This window comes from Tursiops truncatus, chromosome X, assembly GCF_011762595.2.
Source record: "Tursiops truncatus isolate mTurTru1 chromosome X, mTurTru1.mat.Y, whole genome shotgun sequence".
Taxonomy (NCBI): domain Eukaryota; kingdom Metazoa; phylum Chordata; class Mammalia; order Artiodactyla; family Delphinidae; genus Tursiops; species Tursiops truncatus.
The window spans coordinates 110,963,155-110,983,455 of record NC_047055.1 but is presented as its reverse complement, the minus strand read 5'-3'; the positions used below and the strand labels follow the sequence as shown (position 1 = coordinate 110,983,455).

The 20,301-nt window shown below is 44.8% G+C and overlaps 1 protein-coding gene across 1 annotated transcript in view; it reads right to left on the bottom strand.

The window, feature by feature from the left end:
• Nucleotides 1-5,874: 5,874 nt before the first annotated feature.
• The window catches only part of SMPX (small muscle protein X-linked), a 52,406-nt gene continuing 37,979 nt past the window's right edge, over nt 5,875-20,301 (bottom strand). The window contains exon 5 of the mRNA XM_004311497.3: nt 5,875-6,269. The gene's annotated coding sequence lies outside the window, so the exon portion shown is untranslated. The remainder of the gene's footprint in view (nt 6,270-20,301) is intronic.

Sequence of the window (20,301 nt, the reverse complement as noted above, 5' to 3'; positions counted from 1 at the left end):
ATTGATTTGCTTATTACCCTGGAGGAATCTGGACTGTGAGGGATTTAAATTAAATCAAAATGACTTGAAGCATGACTTAAATCACTAGATGGATAGATTCATTCTAAATCACTGTTGATAATTTTTTCCCTATAATTTAGCTATCCATATACTCATCAAACATGGCACTCAATGTAGCCCTCAAACATACTCATCAAAACTCTCGAAGTGTCTAAGTGAAGGGACTCCACACTGCAGTATTGTTTGCTCCAGCAGGGCCTGGCCCTGTACTGGATCGAGGCTCATCGCCTATCAGTCGGGTTGTAGGCTTCGTTTTGAGAACACATGAAGCATTTTAAATGATTGTTTCTCTTTCTAACAGAGCATCCAGGATTGAAATGCAGATCAGCCTCAGTTCAGAGACCAAGCTCTTAACTGTGCAAAACCTGGGTACTGGCCACTGAAAGCTAAGAGCAGGAGGGAGGGCTGCTCGGAGCTGCTTGGCGGGCCAGGGCTGCGTTAATCTCGCTGGAGTAAGGAGAGCAAATAAGGGATTAAGAAAGGGCTGGGGCCTGAGTCACCCCAGGGCAGTTCCAGGTCACATGTGCATTTGAGACTATGTGACATTTAAATGTCTCGGGTCACCCCAAGCCAGATTATCTTTTAGTCCTTGCTTGGCTTCACCACATGCACTTGAAAGCTCTCACACATCCTCCTTAATACCCTTCAGAAGAAAATAGATGATGAGTGTTCGATTGTGTATGAAACAGATAGGCTTCCCCTGCTCAGCCAGACCACAGAGAAGCCACGGAATCATCTTCGGTCACCTCTACTTTAGAGCAAGTGCACTCACACTCTCCTCCTCTCCCCTTCCTCTCTCCCTGTCTCATGTTGTTTCATTCTCTCTCTCCCTTCCCCCTTCCCTCCTACTCACCTTTCTCTTTACTGCCTCTTATTTAGCAAGACAGCTCTGAAGTTTAAAAGCAGACGTGCTTTGACTGTCTTTGTTTGGGTGAAGTCATGTGACACCAGGCCGTTCCCCACTCCCCCCCATCCCCCGGCCGGCCCCTCCTTCACAGCTCCCACCTCTCTTGGACCCACTGACCTTGGGTCTGGGTCTCTGTAGTACATCAATAATAGGTCAAGTACAATCAGGCCTCCAGAGGAGAAGTCAGTCGTTCTGAAAATCTGATTCCCAGAACACAGCAAGTGATTTCTGCTTATTTACTGGGATCAAAAGTTGGCACATAACCATGCTGTCCGAGGACGAGAGACTGTTACATAATCATCCTTCGGCAGACACAATGAGGTCACATGTTTGCCCATCTAATCGCTGATCGGAGACATGTTTGATTGCAGATAATGTGCTCGCTGGCCCACAACTTAATTACTGAGTGTCTGAATCAACAAAGCTTTCAGATGTAGGTCTTGCCTAATGGCGCATCTGTTAGAGATCATTGCCTCTGTTCGGCCTCTAAATGAAAGGTCTGGGGGATACCACGGGCCGTTGCCAGCGCTGTTCCCCATGACCTCTCACTGACAAACATGCCAATTCCCACGGTTTATTTTCCAGCCAGCAATAGGCATTACTGTTTAGATCCGGGGCCAAATGGAACGAATGACTCCAGGGTGGCAGATAACTGGTAAAGCCTCTAGTAGAAAGAAGCACGCTCTCCAAGGAAATTAATGCCACAGTCATTTTGGTATAGTATCTGCAACTAGAGTCCAGTTATACAGATGGGAAGGTTGCAGAGCCAGAGAGAGAGTGGGGTTCCTTTCCCAAACTGGTGAAGAAAATGTCGGGAGAAGTCTAGGGAAATAAGCAAGCAATGAGTAAAGTAGAGGGTCACAATGTTGAATCTATAGGTTGGGGGTCCCAGCAGCTCACCACGATCAAACTACAGAGTTTGGAGCCCATTGGGTCTCTCATTAAGCGACATCTCTCTGGCTATTTCCTCCTTGTGAATTCCCCACCACGTGTGTGTGTGTGTGTGTGTGTGTGTGTGTGTGTGTGTGTGTGTGTGGTTTGTCTGTATTCCAAGTGGAGCTCCCACCCTCCCCCTCCTCGGCCATCATTATCACAACCATGATGCCTGGCAATGACTTCAAGATTTGGAAAACACTAAGTTTGGGGCGGGGTGTTCGTCTGTTTAAGATTTAAGGAGTCTTGGTCTATGCACAATTGTTATTAATCACTGGAGATGGCTATGCCTGTTTCCTTGCCTGCAAGTTTAAATAAAGGCGACATACCATTTTCAAGACATTATAACAAAGTTGGACTCACCCAGATGATTTTAGAACACTAGGCAAAGGCCTAATTTCCAGTACTAAGCAGAAATGTCCATGCCCTGGTGGGTGTCCAGCCCCCAGAAGTGGGTAAGGGAGGGTGAGAATTGCCTGAACCCAAAAATCTTTGTGTGGCTGGAGCCAGAAGACACAGTATAAAACAAAGCTGTAAATAAACCTCAAAACCTTCCCCATTTTTGTTTTGTTGTTGTTGTTTTGGTGGGGTTTTGTTTTGCTTTTGCCTAAAGCCTGCCATTAGCTGTAAGGCAGTGCGGCTTGTGTGGGCAGGTGGATTGAATGTCAGTGTGTTCCAAAATGCTTCTGAACAGGAATTCCTCCAGGACCCTGCCTTGTCTAGTGCACTATAGCGTCCTGAGCAATATTAAGGAGCGGAAGGGGTTTGCAGAGAAGCCTAGAGCCGTCTTTCTGTTTGTAGAGAGCAGCCCGCCCACCAGGGTGAAATCCTGCCTGCGCCTCTCCCCGTCGCTCCGCCCAACTCGCGATCAGATCTGAAAATTAGATGTTAGAGTGCAGACCTGCTTTTGCTTTGTAGCTCATCTGCAGGTATCTGAAGCCCAAGGGTAGAGCCCCCTTTGCGCCTGGGCTCTGCTTGTTGACTATATCCTCATTGAACTAGGGGAAGAGCAGGTCATAAAAAAGAGCCTTGTTATAGTGCCGTCTCGTAGTCCGGGGTGGCACTGAATTATTTTGCACTGAAGTCAAATGTTATGGGAGTTATTTTCTCCTTTAATAAAGAAGCATAGGGTTGAGGGATATGAGGCCAAGTGCTTCCCAGAATCTGAAAACGATTGCTCAGTTGAGGTTGTTTTTCTTTCTCTGAAGAACACCTTTAGGTGATGGTGTTGTTAAGGCTATAATCTTATTTTACAGCCGAATTCCCTCTTTTATAATCAGCACAATTTTTTTTTTTTTGACAGTATGATTTGCCTTCAGTGCGGGATCTGAGCAGGTTTGGTCATTTGCTTAGAGAAAAAATGAACTCAGTGTATGAGCTCTAAGGGTTTTCTTCGCCCAGCAACATGCTGGCAGGTCGTGTTACCCTGAATGGTAGCAGTGTGCGTGGCTTGTTGACTGAATACACGATCACGTCTGAATGTTAAGAAAGTTTATCATCTCCTTTGGAGAAGCACAGAAATTTTGCGGATGGTGTGTGAGGCAAGGAACTAGCTGTGGGCCCACTGATGCATCTATTCAACAGCAGGTTGAAATCCCAAGGGAGCGTGAATTACCAAGTTAAATGCAGTTTCTATTTTAAGCTAGAGACTGCAAAGCAAGGGGAGAATGCCACATTGCCTTGGAAGGGAAGTTTTAGTTGATCAACCTGTGGTCTTTGAATCCAAATGAGCTGTTTTCATTCCCCTTGAACCTTTCCACATCTTATCTCGGAGGCGGGACCCTAATTCTAGGTCAGCCCAAGAGTGTAGGAGAGGGAGTGTCACAGGATGGCACAGTCACATCCCACTCCTTCTAGGGACCATAACAGGAGGCTTTGTGTAAATCCTCTAACTGCTCTAGTTCAAAATGAGCGATACATTTGGGTAATTATCATCCCCCTTTGCCCTGGGCCTCACTTTAAAAATTCTGCTGTGTCATTCAGCTACTCGGGAAGTAACCTTGGAAGCAAAGCTAATTACCCTCCAATCTGTGCTCTAGAAATGTAAAGATCTTAAAAAGTGAGTGGTTGAGACGATTCTGGAGAGCCTTACTTGTTCCAGATGGCTTCTGCTCCAGAGGGAGAAGCTTTTCAAGTGTCCCACGCAGTCCTGGACCCTGTGGGGCCTTCTCCTTTCACTCGGGCCTCAAGCACAGAACACAAAATGCTGTCCCGGGGAAGGGAGAGACGCAAGGGGATGTTCTGGGTGAAGGTGCCGTGTTCCCCCCAGCACTCCCTGGGGAGCCTGCGCAAGGCGGGCAGCCAGCTGAGGTGGGTGGAAGGACTGTACTTTGCCCTCAAACATCCTCCCCTGTCAGCAGAGTCGCTGGTAGTTGGACCCTTTATAGCACGTGCACGAAAAACGCCATTGTACCTGTGCTTGCTTTTAATTACTCAAACCAGTGTTGTTTGTAGTTTTTTGTCTCTCTCTCCTAACAAAACTTCAACTACTTGTACCTTGTTCCGCCCCCACGGAAAAGCTGCATAATAATCAGTTGTTTACAAGCCTGTAAGGTAAATAATCACACTGCTTCAGTGTGATGTATGAGTTTTTAAAGAGGCATTTAGCATGACGTGTGAATTTTTAAAATTATAACTTCATTGAAAATAAAATCTGTCTTTCCCTAGATTATATGTACTGTCCAATGACTCATAGACTATGGAACTTGCTAAATCCCATAGAGTGAATTTGAGTCTTAACAAAATAAAATACATATTAAGTGAAAAACTTTAAAAAAATACATTGAATTTGTCTAACGACTCTGGTCTTTATGCTGCAAATTTGACTTGGGAGACAGACTGCATTAAAATATGAAGACGGTTTTTATAACATGAAACCAGAATTTAATTTTGAAACTGAACATGGATCATTTATATATAAACAAAAGGAACACTGGGGCAAATTTTGTAACCCTACCCAACTACCCTAATTAGGAAGGAGTGGAATGGCCTGAGGCAACACATCACCATATTACTTAGGATCTGTTCTGTTGACAGATGATGATCTGGTATGTTTTGTTCTGCTTGATATTCCCCGCCCTGTATGTCTACAGTAGATTTAGATCATCAGGCTAAGCCACAGCCCAGCGAGGTGCCTGGGACCCACGACCAGGTGGGCGCCCCTTCACAAAACCTAAGCTCATCGGGCACCGCCTTAATCTGCAGCCAGTCACGTGTGTGCAATAATAGCCCTGCTTCTGGAAACCAATCTCTACGAAACAGAAAAGCTAAAGACTAATTTGTGCTTGGGATGTTTGAAAGCACATCTGGTTTTCTTGTAATGGCAGGCAGTGAAGTGAGGAAAAAAGTCATGGTGTTGGGGTGTCTGCCTACCAAGTGGGTGATACACTTGTCTCTAAAATGGTGTGATCTCGAGAACCTGGTCCCTCAAATCTTCGTATTGTGAAGTTACAGGGACATCTGGGAAGATCAGCAGACTCTAGCGTGGCATGGCTAATTCTTCTTGGCTTGTGATTGTTTCATAGAGACTCTCCATCTTAGCACCAGTAGACACACTTCTTCTTTCTCTGGATAGCTAAGGTATGAGCTGCCCCTCGCTTTCATTCTGACGTCTCAGCTTTACTTTATTGTGCCTTATAATGGACTCTACTCCATCTGGCCAAAGGGAATTTCTGAGCGTCTATGGAAGTAAAATGCACTCACCATAAAAGCTGTCCTTGAAGGAGGAATGTCAGTGATGCCCAGTTCCTCAGGCATTACTTAACTTCATTTGCAATGATAAGTCAGCCATAGCTTTACCTGTGGTCCCCAGTAATTCAGAATGAGAAGCCCCCACTTAGGCAATGTGGAATTTGGTTGGCGCTTACATCTTATTTCTATCCATGTGGGGGGATATGTAGCTATCTGAAGATATGAAAATTAATGTAGTCTAGATTCACATTTTACATTTACTCAAATATTTATTTGAACTCATAAAAAGTTTATTGACATAATTTAGAAGATGAAGAACTAAAATACATTCCAAATATTGACCAAAATAGTGTGGGAAGTCGCTCAGAGAACTTTCAATCAAAATCATTGCTATGCATATTGCCATATCCTTCTCCATAGAATCATATCCCTCCTCAAAACCACACCCTCCCAAGTGGTGAATTCTTGAGCGGATTTGCTCTGCAAGCTGCCGAACGTGAAGATAAAGTAAGTAGTGCAGCCAGCTAGAAGGAAGAGATATAAATGTACACCCAGGACGTTTCTGCTAGAGTCTTAGGCATTCGGGAGGTACGTAATCTTCATACAAATATATAAAACTTTTCAGTGAGCTATTTTCATTTGAATCCATTCTCTTACTCTTCAGTTCTTCACATCAAGCCTGCAAAGGAAAAAGCAAAGGAACCGTTAGTCGAGTTTCCATGAGGTACTTTTAGGGACAGCTTGTAAATCAATATGATAGGTACAAGTCAAAATTGAAGGCCTCATTTTCACTTGAAAACTTCATTTCTCGATTCCATGAAGGTAAAGTGAACTATGAGTAGAAGGTGTGACCATCAACTCTGGCTCTAGTGATCTGAGTAATTCTAAACTAAAGGAGGATGGCTTCCTTCTGAAGGATTAAACTATAATGCCGACCTTATGATTATGACTTGCAAGACCTTTGGTGCCTTGGTAAATTTGCATTCATGGCTCCCATCCTCCACCCCTCCCTAGAGCCACCCCCATGGCCATGTAACTTTTTAGTTTCCTACCATCATGAGTAGGGTAGGATTCCTCATGCCTGAGGTTAGCCATGTGACTTGCTTTGGCCAACATGATGAGGTAGAAGTGATGGTGTGTCAGTTCTGAGCCTGAGCCTTAAGAGGGATCACGTGTTTTGGTTTTCCCTCCTGCACGTCTGCCATTGCCACAAGTAGGGTATGCCCAGGCTTGCCTGTGGGTTCCTGGAGAAGGACGGGCAGCATGTGGAACAGAGCCCCCAGCTGACACCGATACGTTAGTGAGCCCAGCCTAGATCAGCTAAGCCACAAACACATGAGCCAGAGTAATAAATGCTTTTGTTTTAGGGCATTGGATTTGGCGATGGTTGGTTATTGCAGCCATAGCTAATTGATACGGTGCCATTTCTTTTAAAGGCTCTTGCAGTGCCGAGATGGTTGAACATTATTCACCCATTTGTTTTCCATTATTCTTTGCTGCCTTTTCTTGCATGCTTTACTTATGTGGATGGGCTGAATCTTTTCTAAGAAATAGAATGCTTACTTTTTTTTAGCACCAATGGCTGTAGAAACAAAACTCCACAGACAAGGATCCCCCCACCCCCGCTGCGGCAGTCGCTATGACTTGGCTCTCTCCATATCCATTCACAATCCCCTTCGCCCTTGCTTTTCTCTACTCCAAAAGCTGGTAGCCAAATACTCTCTTTCCCAGTCTCTCTCATGGCTTGGGACAGCCATGTGACGCAGTTGTGGCCACTGAGCCCCGAGGAGAATTCTGCAGCAGAGGTCTTTTAGAAAGTTTTGCTTTCCTGTGTATTTCTTTAGAGTTTACAAAGCCTGTTGCACCACTTAACAGTTATATAGCATTGCTGTGATGCAGGTTGTATTATACTCGTTGTTGAGATGAAACACCTAGAGGTTCAAAGAGCCAAGTGAGTAGCCCAAAGTCTCATAGCCGGTAAAGAGAAAAGCTGGGATTTGAATTCCTGTGTCCTGACTGTAGGGCTCCTTCCACTCCACTAACGGGAAGGTTTGGATGGTTTTTGAAGTGGAGGGGAAGGTAGGAAGGCATCATTGACTGCAGAACTGAAAATGTTAACCAACAGCCGTCAGCACTGGCTCACGTATTTTTTCTAGCATTTATTTCTCTTTGTTAGAAACTCAATTTTTAGTCCAGGTCATTCACCAGGAAGAAGCAAGATACCATCTCCTTCCCAGCCCAGGATTTCCTGGCTGAAATGTACTTTGTTGACCAGCAGCTTCCCAGCGTCACCAGGGCGCCCGCCTCCCCATGCCAGTCTGTTTCTCCCTCGCGCAACCTGAACCGAGTTTGTTGGACACTCACTGCTTGTGTAACGTGATTCAAGCCTTCAGGCCACTCCCTCTTGCCTGATAACTTTAGACTAAAATCCTCCCCTCCCCCCATGGCTCTCCACATCATAGGCTGCGGTGTAATTAGTTGCCTATATGCATCCTCTCTCCCGGCTCATCTCTTTCCCGCCATAGCTGTCCTGCCTCTAGGCCGTGACCTTCTGAAGGGTATGAACATGCCCTATTCGTTTTTGCATCCCATTTCCTATCATGGCACCTGACACAAAGCGGGAGCCTAGGGATTGGTGAGGTGGAGTGCTGGAGGGGTGAGAGCAGGACAAGAAGTGGGATCGGAGTGCTGGTGAGGTAGCAGGAGTGGGCGAGGAACCGAAGATGCAGGAAACCGGCAGTGTTGATGAGCTGCGCTGCGTCCCCACTGTGCTGTTACACCTGTCCTAGGCCCCAGTCGTAGCCCCATCATGGCCAGCGTGTGCCCAAGCCATTTTACTGCTGTGGTCACTGTGCTGGGTGACATATGGCCGGTCTGTCTGGCCGAGTGAGAGGCCCAGCACAAGCTGCCCTTGAAACCGAGACATTCCTTGGGCTTCTCTGAGCAGCATGGAAGGGGTGATTATTCATAGTAAATTGTCACTGAAGCCTGTTCTGTGAGGTGGCATTTCTCTCCAAGAAGTGTCCAGACTGTGAAGCCTCATCTGCAACCAGAAATGGGAACCATTTCTATGACAGGCTTGATATGGACTTTGACCCCCACACATCTGTCTCACATCGGTGGAATTATAGCTATACTGAGAAAGAGGATGAGCCATTTGCAGTGACCCTCCAGTGACTGTTTAAAAACCCTAAGATGCCCCTCATGACCGGCTTCGGCTTGTGGACCTCTCTGACTTTAAGACAGTTTTGGAAACATAAGGAAACCTTGATGCAGTTTGCCCAGACCACCATGGCCACTGTGATCACCATATTATTTAGGGAAAGCAAATGCACAATTCTTTATGCAGTACTAGCCCCAGGGGAACTGTGCTTCATATGGGGATGGAGGAACCACTGACTTTACACAGTGCCCTCATTTAATCTACAGAGTGAGCCCTGGTCTTCCTTGTAGAAGGAACTGGGCAGGAGGCAGCTGATAGAACAAAGGAGTCACTGCAGTTGTTCTGCAGACCACCCTTCCCTCCCCCAGCTTCCCCTCTCCCTCCCGGATCCCAGGAGAATTTGAGAGGGCCCAGCAGCCCTGGACACAGGACACTGCTGATGGCCAAGGTCACAGATGGTCCTTCCAGGAGTGCAAGGCCCCAAGAGGACCAGAGTCTCCGTCCTTGGCCTGGTGGGACTCCGGGTGTTCTCAGAACGCCTTTATGTTACCTGAATACCAGAATCCAGGAATTCAGAGACCTGGGTGAGGGCTCAAATTTAAAAATGGGAACAATGGGAAGGGATCCAGAGCTAAAATTGCCCCTGCTGTAAAGCACACTTGTTTGTCGGGGTGCTGGAATGCAAGTGTGTTGGGCGGTGTCCCAGGCCACACTGCTTTGCTGCCTAGACAACAGCTGTCAGCTATTCTCCTGTGTCCTGTTCTCCTGTCGGGGACATTGGTGAGAATGATGCAGAATGCGAGGCCCCCTGCGGAAAAGTCACTCTCCAGCTACCGCACACCCCTTTTGTACCCAAAGCAAAAAAGTTTACATTGGGAAAGGCACACCTTGGCTGGTGCAAGGGTGATACACCAGATATCTCCCGTGTGTCACTCTAGGTCCAGGCTGAGGAGCATGTGATGTTTACACCCTGCCCCGACCCATTTATAGCTGTGTTACTCATACTTGCCGCAGCCCCACATACATCATTTAGGAAATGGAGGCCACTCAACACTGCTCTGCATTTGGTCCTTTAACCAGACACTCGGGGGCGGTGCAATGATTACTTCTTCCTACGTGGTGCTAAATCATAGAGCCATGAACACAGTGGCACTCAAACGTAATCAAGAGAAAGGCCGTGCCTCGTGTTCCATCTGGTTCCGTATGCAATGACTGACCAGGCACCCAGAGCAAACTGGTTGAAGCTCTGGAGTTTGTTAGAGGGCATTTGTGGAGTCCCCTAGAGCTCCTAGCACACCTCCACGCCAAGGTCGAGGACCCAGGAAGTGCACGGCGTGAAACTGCACCCGGGTAACTCCAAACCCAAGACTATTTTATCCCCACCAGCCACTCACAGAGTAAAAGAAACAAAGCTCTAAGTAAAAACTTTTAAAACTTTTTTCTTAAACTGCAAAATATCCACCCAAATTGGGTTTTGTGCGTCATGAAGCCTTTGGTGGCTAAAATAAAAATGGAAATGCTTCTACCAATAACTAGTAAAAGCAGGGAAGAGCAGAAAGACACAAAGAGCAGGACATTTTGGGGGGGAAATTCTGCACCTAAAATCCAGAGTCAACAGTGTTACGTGCTGGGTGAGGAGAATTTGAGTAACCTTAAGGAGAAGGCAAATTGCATGTCCAGGTCAAATCATTAAAAATAAGCTCAAAAGGGGTTTTTTAATCCTACTGTATTGAGAGTTTGTTGCCTTGGATATCAAGTCAGGGTTCGGCAGGTGAGACAACATTGAATTTGTTTGGTGGAATAAGGGGTATAATCCAAGACCAGTCACCGCTGGTGGCTGCTAGTTTTGTGGTCAATTTCTCCATCTGTCAGAGCACAGACCACCCTGTTTCTAAAGGGGCCACAGATTTTACTGGAGAAACACTGGCCCGAGACTCCCTAGTAAAGCAGAGCTCGATAACGCGCGGAGGTAGACAAAGTATTGAACAAGTCGAGTAGACTGCTGTCTTAACAAGAGGTTCCAAAGATGGCAAAACCCTTCTATGTTGTTTAGGCTTGAGCATTTGAGACCTAGGGACAATGGCGCTTACATCAGAAATACCCAGTATCCTCTTAGAACTGTCTGGCACGGTCTCTGGCAGTCAGAGGTCCTGGGACATCCAAACGGAAAAGCAATTTCTTGACATAAAGTTCACATATGAAATAAATGTAGGCCTCCCTGTCTCTCTCTAATAAGACATCCTGGAAAGCACATTGTCACAGAGATTCCCTTAGAGCTGATTGATATTTTGTTTGTTTATTTTTACAGTAACAATTATGGAAGTCAGTGGTCCATAGTCTCAGTATTCAAATTAAAAACCTGGCCATTGGTACACCATCAGGCAGATATAAAAGCTTTATAATCCTCTAAAATAGTAAAACTGTTTTCGAAGATTGAATGGAACTTGAGTTTTCTTATTGCTCCTCCTTTTATAAATTAGGAAATTAGGGAATTCCCTGGCGGTCCACTGGTTAGGACTCCACGCTTTCACTGCCGAGGGCCCGGGTTCTACCCCTGGCCAGGGAACTAAGATCCCACAAGCTGCGCAGCACGGCCAAAAAAAGAGAGAGAGAGAGAAATTAGGAAATTAAAATCCAGAGGGGTTGAATCCAAGGTGAAGGTCCAAGGTCACACAGCTAGTTAATGGCTGGTCCAGGATTAAAAGCCTGTCTGGAGCTCTTAGCTCCTACAATAAATCTTTACATGTTGACGGTATTAGAGGCACCTTGCATGAACAACTGATACATAGAAATGTACCTGTAATGTAAAAATAATTTGACTTGGCATTCTTGTACTTGTTCTAATGAACATCCAATTTTAATTTCAAAAGATATGTTTGCCTTGTCAGAATTTAGTAGAGTTTTTTTAAATATTTTTAGAGAGTAAAATGCACAAATCTTAAGTGAACAGCTTCATGAATTATTTTATGTATGTATATACCCATGTATGGCTCTTATTTTTACATAACTCTTAAATACTACCCTGTATGCCAGTAATATATCATCAAGGTTTTGTTTGTTTGTTTGAGAAATACTAGTTCCAAGAGACGATAAAGCAAGTTTCACCTTCGGAAGAAAGGGAGGGGAGGGGAGGGAAAAGAATCTTTCCATGGTCAGATAAATTGAGGAATATGGGGTTAAGCACAGATAAACCATTTTCTTCGTTTCAGAGCTCCTCAGAGCTTTAAATATACAAACATATATTGTGTATATTGGGTGTGAGGATGATATCATGTAGCATTTCAAAATTTACTTGATTACTGAATCATTTATCCAGTTTTTTACTGTTTGTATTCTTTTTCATTTATCATTCATTATAGCACAGATAGTGTGCATACTATTCCATCAGGTGGATATATGAGAGTTGAATTAATCGTAATCCTATTGTTGGACACAGGTTCTTAATCAATTTTGCTATCAAAAGTGAACAAAACTTCTCCCACACCTTCTCCCACACGTTTTCTTTAGGATGGCGTCCATCAAGGCCTAAGTGGGTTGGAGGACATACAAATCCACAATGGCTGGAACTTTCTCCATTTACTAAGCCCCACACCCTCATCATCTAGACTGGCATAGCGCCTGCTGTACAGAAGACAATATCTGTTGAGGGAATGAGAAAGTGTCCATTTCATGATCATTTTCCCACTTATTTTTGTGAATATTACAAGAGAAAAATTGCTAACTCTTTTTTCATTGAGTATCCCCCTTTGAATACTAGTGAGGCATATTTTCTCATGGCTTCTCTACTAATTATACATCTACTTCTGTGAATTGTGAGTTCATTTCCTTTATTTATCTATTAAGGTGTTAATGTTTTGCTTCCCAATTTGCATGGGCTCTTTATACAATTGTACACTTCATGCAAAACAGTTTTCTTGATAGAGTTCACCATTTAATGTCTGGGTTTATTTTTCAAGTACGGAATTGATTTTTAATTAGCAAGATTTTGAGGGGTGATTTTGATGGCTCTTCTTTAAAAAGCTATCTGGGCAAGCTTAAATCAGTGCCTTCATTTTTTTCCCCAAATCAGTCCAACCGTTATTTTTAAAGTTAGTTATGGCCAAATCGTCCCTTTTGAAGCCTTCATCAAAGGCCTTTAATTTTATCACCTTAAAAGTGATAAGAGGTCAAGAAAGAAGGATGTTCATGGAAAGAAAAGCATCGCCTTGGAGATGTGGGGTCTTATTTAGAAGCTGTGGTAAGTCACTCCTAAAGTTGGGGAGGGGGATGAGTTTTTTTAAACCCCCCACAACAGGAGCTCAAACTTGGCTACACATTAGAATCATCTGGTGAGTTATTAAAACTTCGGAGGCCCAGGCTGCCCCAGAGCAATGACATCAGCGTCTCTGCGGGTGGGCTCAGTATTTTTTAAAGCTCCCAGGCTTCTGATGTGCAGCCAAGGTTGCAAACCGCTGATCTAGGAGCACTTCTCAGACTTTAATGTCCAGAGGAAGTACTTGGTGATCCTGTTAAACTGCAGATTCTGACTCAGGAGGCCTGGGATGTGGCCTGAGGTTGTACATTTCTAGCAACCTCTCAAGGGATGCTGTTGCTGTTGGCCCATGGACTACACTTTGAGAATCGAGGGTCTAGAGCAGTGATTCTTAACGAAAGGGATGGTATTTTGCCCCCCAGGGGCCATTTGGTGATATGTGGAGACATTTTTGGTTATTAAAACGAGGAGGAGGGAGTGCCACTGACATTTAGTGGGTAGGGCCAGGGATGTGCTAAACAGCCTACAGGCCCCAGGACAACCCCCACTCCAAAGAGTTATCTGGCCCAAATGTCAGTAGTGCTGAGGGTGAGAAACCCCACTCTAGAGAGGGCTGGTTCTGTGAACAAAAATGATCCCAAACCTGAGCTGGAAGGCTGTCTGCTCTGGTGTGATGAGTGGTCCCTTCTGAGAAGCATTTCTGATAAAACATATGAGTGATTTTTTTTCTGATAACTTTAATGAGATTAAGATCCCCTTGTGGGAAATTAGATTTACCTGCCTCACTAAATTAGCCTTGTGACAGAGTTTAAAGACCACTTGTACCCAGTCTAACAGTGTTGTCTAACCACATTTTTTCCTATTCCACGTTTTTGAACTGGCTTTTTGAAGCCTCTTTAAGCAGCTTTGAAGTAAAGCTTTGACATGTGCTGGCAATGAATTCATCAGAGAAATTGCTTCAACACCCTTTGCCTTGCCAGCCTCCAAGCTGCTTCCCAGGTGGACCCTGTCTATAAATTCAACTGTTTACTGAGCGCCTTCTGTTGGAGACATTGTAGTGCAGACTCTGCTTTCGGATCCCAGCAGTCCTACTTTCTAGCTGCTTCACCTTGGGTAAGTGTTCTATTAAGTACAGGAAAGTAACAGTACCAAACTCCCAGGGATGTTGTGAGGATAACATATGAAAGTGTTCAGCAGAGTGCTTCCCACATAGTAAATGCTCGATAAATGTGAACTGTTACTATTACTCCAAGCTGAAGACCCAAAAAAGCTTATAGATCGACGTGCCTGCCCTCCTCCTCTGCCGTCCAAGTAAGACTGAGTCTTTGTTGTCTTGGCGTCAAGCTCTTTGTGGCGCTGATGGTTGGTGGAGGTCTAAATGGGCGGAGAGCACTGAAAGCAGTGAATTGAGTTGAAATTACAGAAAAAAGAAGGGCTGGGGCAATCGGATAACCGGATTCTGGGGAAAGGATGAAAAGGCATTTGGAATAAGAAGTCTCTAGGATGAAGGACTTTCAGGCTGATAATGAATCAAGAATGTTTAGGTCACTTTACAGTGTTAATCGTAGGTGAAGATTTGCATTCCTTTTTGACACTGCTTTTGATGATCAATTTATGTTTCTTTTGGAGGAGGCTCTGTGCTTAAATGTGCTTAAATGGTCTTAAAGGTGGAAACCAGATGCCTGGTTTTATTTTGGTTACATTATATGCCAGAAAATGTATTAAGTAGGCACTGTGGATACACTAGTGGGCAAGTTATCCCCCTTCACGGAACTGAACATCTAGAAGGAAAGTCAGACAAGAAAATAAGTGATGGCAATCCATTCCTCCATGGTGATGGGTGCAGCTGTGATGGGACAAAGGCAGCTGTGGATGCTTTATCCAGTTTAAGGGGCTATGGAAAGGCTTTTCCAAAATTGTATTTAAACTGAGACCTGAATGATGGGTAGGAGTTAGCCCGCTCATGGGAAGGGGAGGAGAGAGATTGGAAAACAATATTCTGAGCATGTATAAAGGCCTAGAGTCAGTATGACACCTCCCTGAAGTGGCTTGGAGCAAGGGATGCCCTGAGTGGGCAGAAATGCCAGTTAGGAGAACCTGGTGAGTCTGAGTCAGCTGGTGCAGGCCCTGGGGGCCGTGCGGAGCCACTGAGGCCTGTTCTGCAGGGCAGTGACATGATCACTTTTGTGTTTTTACTTTTTTAAAAAACCTGTTTACTGCAGGGCTCTGGTGAGGAAAAACGAGGGAGAAAAGGCTTTAAGGAGTGAAGGGCACAGGTCACTCTGACAGCTGTGGGCTATTAATGCTCCGATTGTTCGTTGAGGTCATGTGCATGGCAGCAACAAGCATGGTGGATGAATGGAGTTTGCAAACCTTCTTTCAAGGTGAAAGAGGGGTCAAACATTTCAAAAACTCACAGCACTTATCCAAGGGCTCTCGCCTGAGGATTGAGAAAGGCAGCCCCTCACCATCAGCAAGGGCCCAGGGACTCCCCACTGAAGGATCTCTGCACCAGATCTCAGACTTCCAGCAGGGGCTTAGAAAAATTCCCACGGGCCTCCCACTTTATTTGGAGAACTAAATACAAGACAAATCACACGTGACCACAGACTGCCGGGTGGGCTCTCACCTGGCAGTGCGCAGTATTTTGTGGGCTAGGAAGAATCTGAGCTTAAACAAAGCAGAAATGGACAGTTTCTCCGATCCCATGGCTTAATTTATTGAACAGGGGAAATAAGCCTTGGGAGGAAGAAGGACCCATTCCTAACGATTTAACCATTAATAAAGCCCTACTATAAATGGAACTCAGGAGAGAAGGTAGCTTGTCAGAGGGCGAAGAAGTGGCCCCATTAGGCGAAATAGGTCAGGCAGGGAGAAAGTCTCCCTGTTCCTGCTAGTTACGTTGATCAGAGTGACAAGCCTTGTTGTTTTTTAACTGTTTGAAAAAGGATAGAGAATAAGAGGTTTCTTTCTGGTTGTTGTCCTTCTTAGAAGATGGCTGTTTCAAAGAGGATCCTGAAAAGAAAAGAACTGATAGTATTTATCACAGTTTTGAGTTTTGTGCCTAAAAACCTGTGTGTATGTGTTTTCAGAAACATAAGTTTTTACCGAAAAAAATTCTGTGCTTCTCCTAGGGAGTCCCTATGGCTGATCACTGTCTTTCACTTGGGATTAATGAAACAGCAACTCCTAAGGAGGGTGGCCTTTCCATTGATTTTTGGTGTTACTCTCTGCTTTTTTTCACCCTCGGAAATCAAGAGAGAACAGGAAAACTATCACAATAGGAGAACAAAGCGAGGAGAGGGAGTAGTATACAAGCTAAGATTTAACCCTCCAACCCTGACTTTTTAGTTTACTTCTGGATTTGCCCTCCTTAAGAGGTTCCACTTTCTTCTCCTTCCTTTTGGAGCACCTCCTCCCTCATGACTCAAGGAAGTGAAGAAAAACGTTTCCCAAGTGCTCAGAGTTTGCACTTTGCTTATATGTTGTCTGGTTTATAAAAGCTTCTGCTGTTAGAAACATCATGGAAACTGGCTTCACATTTGGAAATAATCTTTCTAATCTCTCCAAAGATAAACAACATTTGGTGTTTTAAATAAATACAAGAACTTGTGGATGGTGAGGATCAGTAAGGTTAAAAGAAAAGCAAATACTGAAATGTTAAGGCTATGTGACTTTGGGCAAACCTCACTTCTCCAGACCTCAGTTTTCTCATCTGTAAAAAAAGAAAAAGAAAAAAGAAAGAGGGGTAGGCTGCTGTGTAGGCATCCTCCCAGATGGCCCCCAGTGAGTCTTGCCACCTGGCATTCATACCCTTGTATAGACCTGTCCAACACCTGACTTGTGTAATCAATAGCATATTACAGAAATGACAGAGTGTGACTTCCGAGACTGGGTCATAAACACCAATGCAGTTTCAGCCTTGCTCTCTCTTGGATCACTGGCTCTGGGGGAAGCCACCTGTCATGTTGTGAGGGAACTCAAGCAGCCTAGTGGCACCAGGGCCTCCTGATAACAGCCATCACCAATCAGCTAGCTGATCACCTTTAAGATGAGTGCGCCAAATTAAAAGTGGATCTTCTAGTCTTAGTCAAGGGTTTAGATGACTGCAGTCCCAGCCAGTATCTTGACGGCAACCTCATGAGGGATGCCAGCCAGAGTCATGCAGCTCAGCCACCTCTGAATTCCTGACCCACAGAAACTCTGAGATAATATTATTGTTTTAAGCTGCTAGGTTTGGGGTAATTTGTTATACAGCAATATATAACTAATACGGTTGCCTTAAGCCAAGTCCAGCTCTTATATTTTATATGTCAATGAATAGGTGTTATTTCTGGGAATCCTGAAAAGTTGGCATTTCATTTATGTCAAAAGCCAGATCCTAGCTGCAGGGTAGGACTGTATTGCTTCAGGCATTTCTAAAAAGATGAGTAGCCAGTCTCTAGAGACATGGCGTCCTGAGAACTCATGGATTCAACTTTGTGGAAGCAGGCCAACACAGCTGGCTGACCTTGAACCAAAGCTTACAGTGCGATAGTTCAGTACCCAGCAATTAGTCCTTAGCACAACGTACCAAAAACGTATCCCACTTATATTATGTCTACACCCAGACACTGAACTTGTTAAAAGAAACTTCAGTGGAATGGGGACTTACCGGGGCTCTGTTCTTAATGAGTCACTCCAAAGGGTGCAACTGGGATTATTTGGAGGGAACAACACCCCTAGCATTTTTTAGTGTGAGATGAATTGGGATAGGGGTTAAAAGTTGCTGATTTCATGGTTAAACTCAAGTGACTCTCCAGGGCGGGGGACATATCTGTAAAGCAGGGGGTATAGAGAGGACCTCTGCATGGGCCTGGACCTTGGTTAGACTAAGTGGCAGTGGTGGTGCCCTGACCTGTGAGAATATGTCTCTACGTATCTTGGGATAGACACACATCACGACACTAACAAGGCACAGCACACTCACTAGGGGGAACCAGCGTGTCTTCAGCCCCTTCTAAGCCCTTCTAAGCTATTTTTTGGACTCATGTGGCAGTCTGGATAACTTAGTATCTCTTCCCCATGTCCTGTCCCAAACAGAGGCTGTGGCTCACCACTGGATCACCCTCTGAATAAATGTACATATATGCTGCACGGCTTTCCAAGAGCGTGTGGCTTTTTTCCATAGTTAGAGACTTTCATCCCAGCCACCTTGACATTCAACCGAAGAAATACTTTTCCAAACAAGAAAGATTTCAGTTTGGTTTGTCCGTGGAGGATCTGAGAAACATTCTCTAACTCAGTCCTTCTGACCTGAGTTGCACATTAGACTCACCCAGAGGTCTTGTGAAACATACCCCTCCCTCAAGGAATTATGGGTCGGGGTGGGGCTTGGGCAAGTCCAGGTGATCCTGGTGTGCAGTCAGCACTGTGGATGGTCTAACTGTACCCAACAACTTGCTGCTGCCTGATTCCAGGACTAAGATAACTAGAATACAAATAAGTGATACTCACCCAAAGCCCAAGGCTGGACAACTCAGGTGTTCAGAAACTGGCTTCAGTTCTTACACCATAATATTTGAGAAAAGCTATACAACTGCCTATCAATCAGCCAGGTAGCTGGGATCCTGGTCCTGTCTTGTATTGGACTTGAAAGATGTTCAAATTTAGAATGTCTTCTGTGTTTTATTTCCACTACCTGGACATCCATAACAGTATGCTTGAATGAAGATGATCAAACCTGGCGTTTTGGTCTCTGCATATATTTGAAACTTGGAAAGGCCTTCCTTAGAAATATTTCTACAGAGATTGGCAAAGTGACTCCTCTTCTTTCTTCCCAACCGCTGCATCCAGAGGTCTCTGTATTATTTCTTACAATTGCATGTGAATCTAAAATTATCTCAATAAAAAGTTTAAAAAGAAAACCAGGTTGTGGGGTACATTTGGCCCCTGGGCCCTGGTTTGCCAACCCTTGGACTGTAGCAGTGTTAGAACTTAACAGTTACAGAAATTAATATTGTATCAGTGAGATTAAGTGACTGGTAGGTAAGTTGATGACACTAGCATTCCTCATGCATTATTATTAGGATTGTCCCTCATAATTTACACAGCACATTTCACCCCCATGGAACTTTATCTGCCACATGGAGAATCAGTCTGGGGCAATGGTTCAGAGTCAGTCAGCCTGGATTTGAATTCTGGCTGCCCCACCGTCTAGCTCTGCCACCTTGGGGAGGTCATGTAGCTTCTCTGTGCCTCAGTTTTCTCACCTGTAAAATGGAGCTCTTATGTATACTAACTCATTTAAGAATTACAAGGTAAAGTGCTTGGGACAGTGCCTGACCCTTGGAAGCACTATTATAAGCACTAATGATTGTTGCTTCATTGATGCATTATGTATCTGAATTTCAGCAAGAAAATTTGGCCTAGTTGCTCACTATACCTTTGGATACTAGCTGTAAAACCGTGGACCAGATAATGGGATAGTTAGGGGATTGGGAATGTCCAGACCTAAACAATCTAGACTGATGGCTCTAGGTCAGTGGTTCTAAAAGTGGGGCCCCTAAACCAGCAGCAACAGTCCATGGGAACTTGTCAGAAATGCATATTCTCGGGCCCACCCCAGACCTACTGAATCAGAAACTGGAGGTGAGGCCCAGCAATCTAAGTCTCAGGAAGCCCTCCAGATGATGCTGATGTATGAGAAAGTTTGAGAACCACTACTCTAGGCCAATCCAAAGAGTTTCCATTGCCACAGCCCACAGGATGCTGTCCTTGGTGCTGCCTTGTCCCCACTCTCCTCAAGACCTCAGTTAAATACAGGGACGAGCTTGCGTCTCAAATTAACAGATCAGAGGTGCAAAGCCAGCCTGGAGGGGTAACTACACTGTTGGATGCTGGAATGTGGACCTGAAATGATCTCGGTCGGTTGGAAGTGCCAGCCAAAATTCGCAAAGTTGTGATTTTTAATAGTGCTTTATTTTTACCTAACGCAAATTTCTAACTCAAGTTTCTTGGCATTTTAACTCCTACATGTTCAGTGAGGTTTTCAGCAGTGATGGTGGGTATCCAGGCACCACATTTCTGTTTAGCACCATGGCCAGGACTGTAGGATTGCAGCAGGTTGACCCTGAGTACAGGAGCGAAGCCCTGCCCATCACCTCTTGGCATTTCATAATTTGATCACCTAGTGAGAAAGGGTGCCCGCCAGGAGAAAACAGAGTCTGCAGTCAATTATGAAGGGATGGCAGTGAGATGGTGGGGAGGTTCGGGGTCATTCTAATGCAGCTGCATTTGCCATCTGTTCTGGTCTCT